Raw genomic sequence first — 14,257 nt, 5'->3', positions numbered from 1 at the left:
AACGGAGGCAAACTGATGCATTCTGAGCGGATCCTTTTCCATTCAGAATGCATTAGATCAAAACTGATCTGTTTTGGACCGCTTGTGAGAGTCCTGAACGGATCTCACAAACAGAAAGCAAAAACGCGAATGTGAAAAGTCCTCACTATTGTGCTCTGCTAGATCACTATTCTCAATGGCAGTTTTTCTTTTTTCTTTTTTTTCTTCCTCCATTAAAGTACAAATATAAAAATAACATCATGACATATTGAAAGCAGAACCTTGTCGCAACTGACCGTTTCCAACTCAACCTAGATTAATGTATCTGCAACTAATCCAATATGAGCCTTAAGGTTTGTTCCAAAAATAAAGTATGTAGTTTGCATGTGGTTTTAGGCCTGGCTGTGTATGAACTGAAACAGATGGGACCCTTGCTTTGAAATGTCCTCTGAAGGTGGACAGTGTATGTTGCCCATACTGAAACTAATAAAACAACATGTGTGTCGCTCTAACCATGAACCACACAGAAAGGGCCCACATGGCCTGTACATGGTGATTTATTGTATAAAAAGAGCTAAGAACAAACCCTTCCTTTGAAGGTGGTTATAACAAAACCTACATTTTGCACTTTTAGAACAGTCAGTCCTACTTCTAAAAGTACATGTAGCATGGGCCAAGTAGTTTATATGTACAATTGGTAGCATCATCTTCCTTTATTTACAAACCTTCTTCACTTTCCGTACTTACTATTAGGGTCCATTCACACGTCCGTTTTTTCTTTCCTGATCTGTTCCGTTTTTTGCGGAACAGATCTGGACCAGATCTGGACCCATTCATTTTCAATGGGTCCTGAAAAAAATCGGACAGCACAATGTGTGCTGTCCGTTTCCGTTGTTCCGTTCCGCATGTCCGAAAAAATATAAAACATGTCCTATTCTTTTCTGCAAAAATCGGATCCTGGTACAATACAAAGTCAATGGATCCGCAAAAAACGGAAGACATTCGTATGTCATTACGTATGTCATCCGTTTTATGCGGATTCCGTTCCTGGAAATTAAATCCTGCAAACAGAAACTTTTTTTTTTTCAATTTTTTTTTCAAAGAAATCCAAACAACTTTATTTGCTTATTGAAATTTATACATGTTTCCGTTTTTTGCGGATCCGCAAAAAACGGATGACATACGGATGACATACGGAAACATTTTCAGGAACAACGGATCCGCAAAAAACGGACCGAAATTCGGGATATAGAAAAATACTGACGTGTGAATGTAGCCTTAAAACCAGAATTTTTAAAAATATTTGTAAAAATCTTTTGGGGGGAAGGATGTAGGGGGCTGCACAGCAGGGAGACAATGTTCTCCGCCTTTAGTGAGAAGGGAGCATTTGTAGGATATTCTCAGTGTGTTAGGCAGGAGGCACTTCCCACCCATCTTCTTCCAGTTATGAAGGCACCATGAGTCTATACCTGATAACACAATGGCCACTCTTTTCCTGCACTCCATGCAAACTGTCCTCAATCCCACCAGCACTCCTGTCACTCCTGGGTCCGAAGGTGCCTCAACCTGTGCAGGAGCCACATTGACCCAAGGGTGCATTCACATTCTGATACGCTCCAAGCACAGAAGTATCCATTATATCTCATCACAGCCATATTGCTAAAGAAGGTCCAGTGGACCAAGATGTTTGATAACAAGACTCTACCCTTGGCTGCACACATTCTGTGGATTCTTCACTAGTGTTTGACTGGCCATAACTTGCCCCACACAATCGGAGAAAAATACGACATGGGATGTTAACATGATTGGTTGTCTAAAGGGTTAATGTCACTATTAAGCAGCATTTAAATTTATCAGTCCTACACGATAATTATTTGTATGTAAGCCCAAATGATGATCAGTGATAAACCAGTTTTATGGTCGATCAACATCTCTCCGCTTAATGGGCCTTTAATGGGGCATAATCCCACTCAGCATGAGCTGCAAATACGGACCTGTTTACTAGTCTGATCATCTCATCAAAGAGGAACACACATACTAAATACTTCTTTTGACCACTGTGTGTAGCTAGTAGGGTCACTTTAACTAATAGTAATAATTCTGCATAAAATGTAAAAGCAAGAGGAGACTTGGATTAGTAGTTTGTTTGCATTTCACACTGCAATCCATTAGTATGATCATGCATTTAATACAAGTGCAGCCTTCATCACCAACTCATTGGAGGAGATCCAGGTTGGCCCATGTTCTCGGCAGTGATTTATTGTGTTCTTGTTGAGTGAATTTCCCGCAAGAGATCCCATAATCACTCTGCAGAAGGAGAGTCCAAATCTACAGCAGAGAGCAGCAATAGTCTTGGCAGTGTTACATCTATGGTATGATTTCCTGAAAGCTGTTCATTTATTTCTGAGGAAATTGATATATAAAAAGGTTTCCCTAAAAATAAAGTGATTATTCCTTTTAGGATACCAAGGGAAAGGAATGTGTTGGTGTGTAAGATGACCACAGTCTCATCTGCATGGTCACTTAAGGGGTTGTCCCATGAAAAGTATTCTACATTTTTCAAACCAGCACCCAAATCTGAATGCTATTGTAACTGGATGTATTGAAACATTTAGTATAGCCAATAGTTATTGAATGAAATATATCTTTATAGTCCCACCTGCTGTATATTCCTTTTTATTGTTTTTCTGTCCTCCTTGCTGAGAAGGTCGCACATGCTCAGTTCAATCTTTCTACTGCCATCAGGGTAGCACCCAGAAATTTTGTCTAGGGGTGGTCCGAAAGGCAAGAAATGTGGCACGTGTAGCGCGCTGTGCCAATTCTTTTGCCTGCCCATTTTTCAAAGCCCCTTTCATATTTAAAAATGCGTAGTGTGCTGCGTCGATTCTTTTGCCTGGCCATTTCTAAAAGCCCTGTAGGAGTTGAATTTTAGCCCCGCCCATTATTAAAAGCCCCTCCTACATATAATAGGTCACTCCCAACACACACTGTACAGCTGACATTCTATAGTTGCGGTCTGTCTCTACACATCATACGGAGAGAGGGGAGGCCTGTCCTGGCTGCACTGCCTGCTTCAAATCCTACAATAGACAGCCGGCTGCAGCCAGGAAGCTCCTCCGCTCTCCTCCCTCCCCAGATCCTGCTCAAGGCCTGTGGTTCCCCCCACCATCTGCCACCCGCCTGTGGCCTGCTGCCCCCTTTGGCCATCCTCACCCAGCTCTGAATCCTCACTCTGCAAATGGCAGGGGAAGGAGCCGGAGCATCTCCTCTCCTACATAGAGCCACATACCTCTTACATCCAGTGATGTCACCTTTGTTGTAGACGTTCTCTTTCCTCATCTTCTCCATTCAGACCAGACCACCATGATGATTTCCGTCTCTGCAGAGATTGACAAACAGACATTAGTTTCCCACATTTCCATTATCTTCACATCTTCTGAACACCATTTCCTGCCATCCCCAATACTATACTGAAGAAACAGTCCCCCTGGAAATACTACTACCACACAGATAGTGCCGCCTTCAAGAATTATTGGCACACAGTGCTCTAAAAAATAACTGCGCCCAGACACTAATAGTATAAAGATAATGTCCCCTAAAAATAATTGTGCTAAGCTGATACTGTGCCAGGGTGCCCCCCAAAGTAACAGTCCTCCCTAAAATCCCACCAAAATAAATAATTCTCTGCCAGAGCACACTTAGTAGTAATAATGCACCTATAGTGCCAATACTAGTAATCATGTTCCTCATAGCCCCCCAGTAGTAGTAAAGCTCCTTCTTAGTGCCACCAGATGCCCCAATAGTGCTCCACTCCCCCATAGTGCCCCCAAATAATGCCCCATAGTGCAGCTCTCCCCTATAGTGCCTCCCATAATGTGCCAGTAAAAAATGCCCCCTTAGTGCCACCAGATGCCATAGTGCCCCCATAATGTGCCAATAAAAAAGGCCCTTTTAGAGCCCCCACTTCCCCATAGTGCCCCCAAATAATGCCCCTATAGTGCCACCAGATCCCCATAGTGCCGCTTTCCCCTACAGGGCCCCCCATAATGTGCCAATAATAAAAGCCCCTTTAGAGCCCCCAGATGCCCCATAGTGCTCCTCTCCACCCTGGTGCCCTCCCCCAAAATTTGTGCCAGTAAGAAATGCCCCCATAGTGCCCCCCAAAATGAGCAAGAAATAAATGCCCACAAAATGCCACCCCCAAAAAAATTGGGCTGTAAGAAATGCCATATGCCCCCATAGTGCCAGCTTCCCCCCCAAAAAACTAAACAAAAACAAAACACTAATACTTACCTCCATCAGCAGTGATGTGATGCAGGCCTCTTCCGGCCTGTGTCACTGCTGTGTGCTGCCCGGCTCAGGTGGCGCTATGATAATGTCGTCATTGTGCCGCCTGAGCCAGCCTCTGATAGGCCGCAGGCATTAGTGCCTGCAGCCTATCATAAGAACAGGGAAGGGAGATGCCTCTCCCTCCCCTGCCCTGCCGCAGCACAGCCATCTCTATCGCTGTCCCGAGGACCGCGATTCAAATGAATATGGAGATGAGCCTGTGTGCCGAGCAGCTCAGGGGTGCTGCAGTAGAAAGCACACACCCCTGAGCTGTGCTAGGGACAGCTGCAGCAGCAGAAAGGACACACCCCTGAGCTGTGCTAGGGACAGCTGCAGCAGAAAGGACACACCCCTGAGCTGTGCTAGGGACAGCTGCAGCAGAAAGGACACAGTCCCTTAGCTATGACAAAGAAAGGACACACACCTTTATGGAGAGCTCTAGCTAAAAACACAGGCCCCTGAAGCTGCAAGTCTGCAAGAGCAATGAATGGGGAAATCTTTAGATCCATGTGAGGTACAGGGCTGGTTTTAGCTTTGTCAGAAAGAGATTGTCATGTACTATATGATGTCTGATTTTCATTTTTTACATTATTACATGGAATAAACCCTTTGAAAATGAATTCAGATAGCTGACAGCCAACATGCCCTTATTACTGAAATAGACAGTAATGCCCAAGGATGCACAAGATCTGTAGATGTTGTGTCCTAGGGTGGTCACACACCTAAAGATTGTGCCCTGACAATATCATTGCTGAAATGTTCACAAAAAGTTCATAAGAAAACAATCCCTGTAGTAAATAGCGTGGAGCTAAACCACTGAAAATCGTTCTCAGATGTCTGAATTCTGATGCTCCAATGTCCCAACAGGTTGTGACAAATGTCAGAAGGTCATTGGTAAAGAGGATCAAGAGTCAGGACCCTTCCTTGATGTTCAGAATAAAAGATATGACCACACATGAGCACACTCCTCATTACAGCAATGTATAGAAGGTGTGGGAACCGAGCAGTTAGAACATTCATAGCTTTCTATCATCTCTTGTTTTAATCATTTCCAGAACCTCCATCTATGTGACCTTCTAACATATCTAAACGTCCCATATTATGAACTATTTTTATGTTTTGTCGTCACCATTGTCGGGTAGTCCTTAAGCCACATGCACATGACCGCTATTTGGGTCCGCCTCCGAGCCGCCGTTTTGGCAGCTCGGATGTGGACCCATTCACTTCAATAGGGCCGCAAAAGATGCAGACAGCACTCCGTGTGCTGTCTGCATCCGTGGCTCAGTTCTGCGGCCCCGCTAAAAAAAATATAACATGTCCTATTCTTGTCTGCGCTTTGCGGACAAGAATAGGCATTTATATTGCCGGCGCCCGTTCCGTTACGCAAATTGCGGAAAGCAACACGGGCGGCTTCCGTTTTTTGTGGATCCACGGTTTGCGGACCGCAAAATACGGCACAGTCGTGTGCATGAGGCCTTACTGTAAGAGCAGTGAGACTATCGAGCTGTCTGCCACAAGAGTCACCAGGAAGCCTTTCTTGAAAACTAAAGTGTTAAAAGTTACGGATACTAGATTTCTGGAGTTGGGGCATTGATCCGGGCATTTATTCTGAATGCTGAATTTCCAGTCAGGAAGGAATTGGGTCATAGGGGTTTTTGCCTTCCTCTGGATCCACACAGTAGGAATATAGCTAACGCTATTTTCACACTAGCGTTAACATTTTCCGGTATTGAGATCATAGGGTCTCAATACCGGAAAAAACGCCTCCGTTTAGTTCCCATTCATTGGGGACAAAACGTAAATGAACAGAATGGAGTGCTCTAAAATGCATTCCGTTCTTATACCGGAGAGAAAACCGCAGCATGCTACGGTTTGCTTTCCGTCCTGGGATCAGGAGCAAGACGGATCCATCATGACCCCCAATGCAAGTCAATGGGGACGTATTTCTCTGCCACAATCTGCCACAATAGAAAGCGGATCCGTCTGCTGACCAGAAACAAGTAATCTGCATGAGAAGAAGCGTTGGCAGTACCCATTGCTTATCCCCAAACAATGGAGGTGATTGCTGCATGTAAATACAGCTCTTTACCGCCATTGATGAGCAGGCAGTAATCGGGGAGTAATGGTTAATGTTAATTGCCTTCTCGGTCAGCACATCTAAATGCGCCTTGAAAAATTAAAGTGGCTTTCTGGGAGTTTTACACTGAAGACCTATCCTCTGCCAGATCAGCCATTTCAGAAGGCGCCGGCGCTCGCAGTAGCATCGCGGCATTCTCCAGTTTTCCCTAGGCCAGTGACGACACTTTCATCAGTCACATAGCCTAAGTGCCCCTCAGCCCCATTGAAGTGAATGGGGCTGCAGTGAAATACCGAGAACAGCCGCTATACAATGTGCGACGCTGTGCTTGGTTTGCAGCTAGAAGGCCATGGTGCTACTGCGAATGCCGGTGTCTTTTCATACAGCTGACCTCCTCCGATCAGATACTGATGGCCTATCTGTATATTATCTCCAGTCAATGAGTCCAAGCTCTCAATGTATGAATATGTACAAACTTAACGGCCCTTTATGTTCTGGCAGGCACTTTGTACGGATGCTCCTTAGCGATAATCTGCCTGTGTAAAGGTGCTGCTGATTACCAGATGAAAGAGTGAATGTTAGGATTTGCCAGCACATAGCCTTACATTTGGAACAGCCATAACCAAATATATTGTGCTTTGTCTAGAAACAACAAAGGGGACATTGATTGTCAGGAGTGCCCCGTGAGGAGCCACCACCACCACCGATCAAATATTGATGGTTTTTCCAAAAGGATAGGCCGTCAACTTTACAGTCCCGGAGAACATATAAATTAAATTTAAATTATTATCGTGTGATGGCATTGACAGCTGCTAACTAGCTTCTGGGCTTATTGTAACCCACGTGGAGATGACTCCCTTCAGTGTCCAGGGTAGAGGTGTAAACAATCGCTGCCGTCCATATTGTTTACACAATGTCGCTTTTCTTCTTCCGGTGGTTATTATCTCTCCTTGGGGAGAGCTCCTTAATCAGTGTGAGGAGACTTATAGGCCATGCATGCTCTAGAAAGGGATGAAAATGAGCTCTTAACAAGCTCTGCCTCTAATACCACCAGATGTAAGTGGTGGCAGAGCTTGTTAAGAGCTCATTTGCATGCCTTTCTTCTTGTACTACTCCCGTGCTGGAAGCGGTCAGCGCAGGTACAGATACAGGACATCAGGGAAGCGCTGGACTTCTTGGATTTGTGCCTGTGCTGATGGCTTTCAACACAGGAGTAGTATAAGTGACAGTAATTAAAGTGACATCTTGGAAGCTATATGGATGGCGGCAATTGTTTACACCACTATCCTAGACACTTCCAGGAAGGCACTTCCATGTGGGCTAAGATAAGCCCAGAAGCTAGTTAAAGAAGTTTTTTGAGACTTTTATAGTGATGACCTATCTTCAGGATGTCTGATCAGTGGGGGTCCGACACCCGGGACCCCGCCGACCAGCTGTTAGAGAAGGCCCCGGTGCTCCTGTGAGCACCACAGCGCTCTCCATGCTCACCAAGCATCTGATAGCAGCTGTGCTTGGTAACACAGCTTTGCCCCATTTACTTCAATGAGGCTGAACTGGGCCTAGGCCATGTAATCGATGAACGTGAAATCACTTGGCCTAGGATCACTTAGCCTACTGCGAGCACTTCTGCCTTCTCAAACAGCTAATTGGCGGGGATTCCGGGTGTCAGACCCTTACCGATCAAATACAAAAGATAGGTCATCAATATATAAGTCTTGGAAAACCCCTTTAAGGCTAGTGAAACTCATCTTGCAGAACTAGAGACCAAGATTCAAACCCACCCAAGCATAACATGTTAATGAGGTTTGTATGTTCTCCTTATGTTTATATGGATTTCCTCAGAGTACTTTGGTTTCTCCTTATATACTTCAGAAACGTACGTACTTCTTATGAAATTCTCCCAAAGGCGCATGAGTGAAATAAGAAAGCTAGAATGTGAGCCCCGCTGGGACAGGAACCATTACACTCAGTGTACAACACTGCAGAATATGTTTGCTCTATATTAAAATGTAACGTTTATGAAGATATCTTCATACTCCACATCCTACTCCTTAAAGCACTTTTATCTCAATGCTCGCAGACTTCTGTAATTGAAACAATCAGACTCACTTACAACACAAATGATTTAAAAAAAATATCAAAACTTCAGGAAATTCTAACAATCCATTTTCCATATTTAAATTGTTTTGGCATCTGTTGCTAATGATTTCCATCATCAATCTCCATATGTTTTCAATTGCAATGTATGGATTTGATTCAACTACATCTGAAAAACAAAATATCAGAGCTTTATATAAAAATGTTCTTAAAGCAAAAAGGAGAGCAAGAACGTGTTATCTTGTTAATGCAGGACATCGTAGCCCTGTGTAAGCATCTTACTGGTCCTAGCGGCAAACCCATGTTGGCAGAACTGGCGGTGATCCACTCCACAAGCACTGGAGACATCAAGTACTGAATGTAACCACATGTTCTGTACAAGTCCTAGAGAACACAATACACTGCAGGAGACAGGCTACTTCTGCTACCAAAGTCAGTTTTGGCTGAAAAAGTTGAGCTTCACCTTTACAGCAACTAATAAATTAGGGAAGAAAAACTTGTTATTACCAGCAATAATCCCCTACTGTGCTTGACTTACGTTCAGATACAGTGGAAAATTTTTACCTCGGATTTGCACTAAATCCATGACTAATTGTGCCGCAGATTTGATGCAGATATAAAAACTGCATTGCAAAGAGCAAAATCTGGTGAAAGATCTATGTTGGGGCATGTCGTGGATCTGAAAATTCGTACCGTTCCCTTTAGTCCACAGGCTGTTTGTGGTCCATTTTGGTCGCTGTTGCAGTGAGCAGTGTTTTCTGGCCATGCTATTATATGACCAGTCCATTGCATGATGGTTTTTCTCACGATCATACTCAGAGAGGGACATTTATAAAAAAAAATCACAGCTATTGTGATTGCCGCACAACCTATTTGCACCATAACTTGTATCTTTTTATTTCTCTTGCCACTTTTCAAAAGTGGTGAGAAAAGTGGGTATGGGTTAAAGAGGTTTTGCCATCTCAGACAATGGGGGCATATCGCTAGGATATGCCCCCATTGTCTGATAGGTGCGGGTCCCAATGAGAGCGGAGCAGGGAAATGAACGGAGGGCACACTGCGCATGCGCAGCCACCCTCCATTCATTTCTATGGGGCCATCTAAAATAGCCGAGCGCTGGCTCAGCTATTTCCGTCTGCCCCATAGAATTGAATGGGAGCAGGTGCAGCACGTGCGCGGTGTGCTCCCATTCACTTCTATGAGAGCAGCGCTTGGTGGTGGATGGATCCCAGGAAATTCGGGGTCCTCCAGCCACAGCTCTCCCTGCTCCGTTCTCGTGGTAGACCCGCACCTATCAGACAATGGGGGCATATCCATTGTATGTGATAGAAATACCCCTTTAAGGTGGCCAAACACATAAGATTAAAGTTACCTGGAATATCCAACTGTCGTTTTAACGAGGACCTGTCAGCTGTCCTGACATGCCTGTTTTAATAACTTCATGCATTCCCCATGTAATAATTCTGGAGCATCTATTCTTATGGCTCTATGTTGTGTCATTCCTTTATTATTTCTACTAGAGGTTATGACTTATTGCTAGCAGGCTGCAGTAAGGGTACAGAGGGGCGTAACCAGTTGGGGGGCGTGTACCTGCACAGTCTCACTATATCCAATCAGTCTCACTCTATCCAGACGGTGCAGGTACACACCTCCAACCATTCAAGTGAACAGAGCTTAGCCCCGCCCACGCTAGTTGATACTAATCGTGACGTCAGTGGGCCGGTGGTAAACAGTGAGAAGGCCGCAAAGCTGCTGGAGCGCCGCTGCCTTCTCAAACAGCTGATCGGCGGGGGTCCCGGGTGTCAGACCCCTGCCGATCAGAAGCTGATGATCTATCCAGGGGATAGATCATCAGTTAAAACAAAGTGCAGAACCCCTTTAAGTACAGGGGAGTCAGTTTTTATTAAAAACGCACTCCCTGGTCTGGCAGTTTAGTTGTTGGGATCATTCGTATTAACGATCCCATACGGCCGATCATTATCTTAAATGTATGGCCAGCTTTAGCCAGAGGGGGCAAGTCCGACATATTTGTAACCATTTACATCAGAAACTGGTTTAACCATATGTTAAAGAGGTTTTCCACGATTTTTATACTGATGACTTATACTCTAGATAAGTCATCAGTATCTGATCGGTGGGAGTCCGACACCTGCGACCTCCGCCAATCAGCTGTTTGAGAAGGTAGAGGCGCTCACAGTAGTACCACGGCCTTCTATTTGCTTTTCATAGGCTAGTAACGTCACGTTCTTCGGTCACGTGGCCTAGACGCAGCTCAGCTCCATTGAAGTGAATGGGGCTGAGCTGAAATACCAAGAACAGCGACTATACAATGTATGGCACTATGCTTGGTAAGTGTGGAAAGGGCACCAGTGCCTTCTCAGCTGAACCACAAGGGTCCCTGGTGTCGGACCCCCACCAATAAGATTGACCTATCCTGAGGATAAAAATCTTGGAAAACCCGTTTAAGGTCTCTCTAATGAACAAGTACATTGGGAAGTCCATATTTTTGTTGGGGTTTCCCTTTAGGCATAGGTGATGCTTTAGCTGAGATGATCTCAGTCATGTTTTACAGTTTTTTCCAGGTGGATTACAAAGGGTTACTCCATAGTACATTGCACCTCTGTAACCAGTCCATAATTTTCCCCTCTCCTGCACTGCAAAGCATGAATCCAGAAGCTTTCCATTCTCATCTCTCACACAAGCCTTGCACATTAATCTCTGCTCTCAGTCAACCTTGTATGCCGAAATTTCCATCCTAACAGCTACAAATCTAGTTCAGCATAACACTGAATGCTATTAATTGCTGTATGTACAACCGCTGGGAGTGATGCAGTACAGACACACTTACACTGTATAGATGGGTTGTCATACAATTCATACGGTAACCTGATTTCAGATTTGTAAAACGTATTTGCCAGAGTAGTTGATGCAAAGCAGAGTGATATGTGTGATATCCATCCAAAGCAAGACAATCGTCAGGGACCAGGGGACATCTGTATAAGTTAAGTTTTTTATCCCCATTAACCTATTTGGAAAAATGTTATTACAATTATTAGAGGTGACAAAGAAAATGCCTCATAAGTGCGGGCTTTATTATAGGTAAGTGTGGGTGTCTCTCGTGGATGTGGGCTGTTACTGTGAGAAAGGATATGTATCATGGATGTGGACTATTACTATAGGTGATCATAGATGTGTCTTATGGATGCAGACAATTACTATAGGTGAGCATAGATGTGTATCAAGGATGCTGACTACTACTATAGGTGAGCATAGATGTGTATAATGGATGCTGACAGGGGCGTAGCTATAGGGGGTGCAGAGGTAGCAGTCGCTACCGGGCCCAGGAACCTGAGGGGCCCAAAGACCCTTGTGCCACCTAAGAAGACACTGGTATTATACATAGTGTATGCAAGTTACACCCCTGGCTGGACAGAAGGGGTTAGGTTAAGAATCTGATATGGATAAGGGGGGGGGGCAGTTTTAATTTTTGCCTCATGCAGCGCGAAGGTTTGAGGGAAGGGGGTCCCAAGCTGAACTCTTGCACCAGGGTCCATGAGCCTTTAGCTACGCCTCTGGATGCTGACTACTACTATACGTGAGCATAGGTGCTGTAACAGACCTCCTGGCACCCCGACTAGGTACCTCCGTTGATGGATGTTCCTAGTGCTTCCCGAGGGCTCCAAGCACTCCGCTTGACACCGTAAGAACTGCTGACCCTACGAACCGCTATAGGTTGGTTAGGATCTTGCCGTCTTCTACCCACCCTGGACCTACGACAAGGTTTCCAGGTTCCAGTGGGTGACCCTCTCTTCCTTCAGAGAGCGATGCAGGAACAAGCTCCTAAAAGAGCTCAGGGATTATAGCCAGGGGAGTATACAGCGTATAGCATTCCCCAGTGTAGATGCAGCCTTTTCCCCACACACATGAGACGAGGCTCTATGTTGAGGGTAAACAGGAACACTTTAATGCCAGACAGCATCACAAGTCATACAATTCCACAGGCCAAAGGCACACCCCCTCTGCCTGTCATACAGTTAACTAATACAATGGACTAACTCAGTACACATATACAGTTCAAGAGGTCTAAAAAGTGTATCAGACGGTGATCTATTCCTCTACACCGAAGTCGGCTACTTAATCCCATCACTAACAAAATAGAACAAAGAGACAAATGAACTAACACATTCCTTGGGAGTCTCAGTGCAGAGTTAATCCTTTTTGTGTTGCACCTTTAATGGGCAATAGGAACAATATGGCCTATATTACTCCACACATAAATCAGGGTTAATAGTTTCTTGTAACCCCAAGAGACTGAGGGGGGTCTCCATAGTTCTGGGTCCATAGTCAGTAAGAAGGAGGCCTCTCCAGCAGCCCCAGTGACGGTTCAGTCCGTCACAGATGCGTCTTGTGGACTATTACTATAGTGAGCATAGATGTGTATCATGCCCTGCAGACTGTTGCCAGTGGCAATGTGTAGTTTTCGGTTTGCACGTGCACTTCCCCTTCAAGGTGAGTCTTCCTGCTATTCGGTGAGCGTGGGGTTAGTTTCCTGACTAGGTGTGGATCAGGGTGCGGTCTCTTGAAGCTATTTAGCCTAGGCTTGTAGCATGGAGGTGAGTTGTGCTCTAGCCTTGCTGTGGGCTGGAAGCTATGCTCCATTTTTGGGCAATTCCATCTGCCCAGTCATTGAGAGCCACCTTGTTGGGCATCAAAGTCTTTTAGCAATGTTATCCCTATGTCTTCTCCATGTCTCCACCCTTCCCTATGTGTCTATGTTTTCTGTGGGTTTGATTTTGGGTTTGGTTGTTATGTCTAGTGCGTTGTTACATATCTGGTCTGTTGATGTTGTGTCCAGCATGTCTGCTAGACATTTCCCCTGTTCGTCTTCTCCTCCGAAAGGGGGTCCCTGGAAGTTCCCCATAGTGGGAACTATGAACAGCGCTGCCAAGGGCTGCCATGCATTATCCCGCATGGTGGTCCAGGTAGTGACTACTGGATTCAGTGTTTGGGTGTTGGTGCTGGGTCCTTCCTGGTGTGAGTTTGGGCCTTGGCGCTTTACTAATATCCAGTGGTTGTGGCATGGATGGCTCTAGTTCCTGGTTGCTGCTGCGTCAGATTAGTGTCTATGTTTGTCCTGTTGGCAGTTGTGTTTGCTGCTTCTGGACACTTACCTGTAGTGTCGTCCGCTGCTAACTGCCATCATTTCCTTTGTTGCTGGGTCTATGTGAGATTCTGTTTCCTTTGTTTCTTGGAGGAATCGGTTGTCTCTGCCTCCTGACGCCATTATGCAGGGATCAATAGGGTTAGTAGAGCCTAGGTTCGTGAGTATGATCCCCCCTACTATCAATGGCGGCTCATACAGTCAGGAGGTCAGAGATAGGATTTAGGGAAGCATTAGGAGGTCACCTGCTCCCTTATCCCTGATTTCAGGGCTAGTTGCTTTTTCCCCTTGAAGACATTGCACGATGGTGGCGTTTCCCCCACTCATGGATGTGGACTATTTCTATGGGTGAGCATAGATGTGTAACATGAATGTGGACTATTACTATAGGTGAGCATAGATGTGTTTCATGAATGTGGACTATTACTATAGGTGAGCATAGATGTGTATCATGGATGCTGACTACTACTATATGTGAGCATAGATGTGTCTTGTGGACTATTACTACAGTGAGAATAGATGCATATCATGGATGCTGACTATTACTATAGGTGAGCATAGATGTGTCTTATGGATGTGGACTCCCCCTAGGGCCCTTTAAGGAAAAAGTACTT

The sequence above is a fragment of the Bufo gargarizans genome, chromosome 11 (assembly GCF_014858855.1).
Source record: "Bufo gargarizans isolate SCDJY-AF-19 chromosome 11, ASM1485885v1, whole genome shotgun sequence".
Classification (NCBI taxonomy): Eukaryota; Metazoa; Chordata; class Amphibia; order Anura; family Bufonidae; genus Bufo; species Bufo gargarizans.
The sequence above is the reverse complement of the archived record's forward strand: the minus strand, read 5'-3'. Positions refer to the sequence as shown.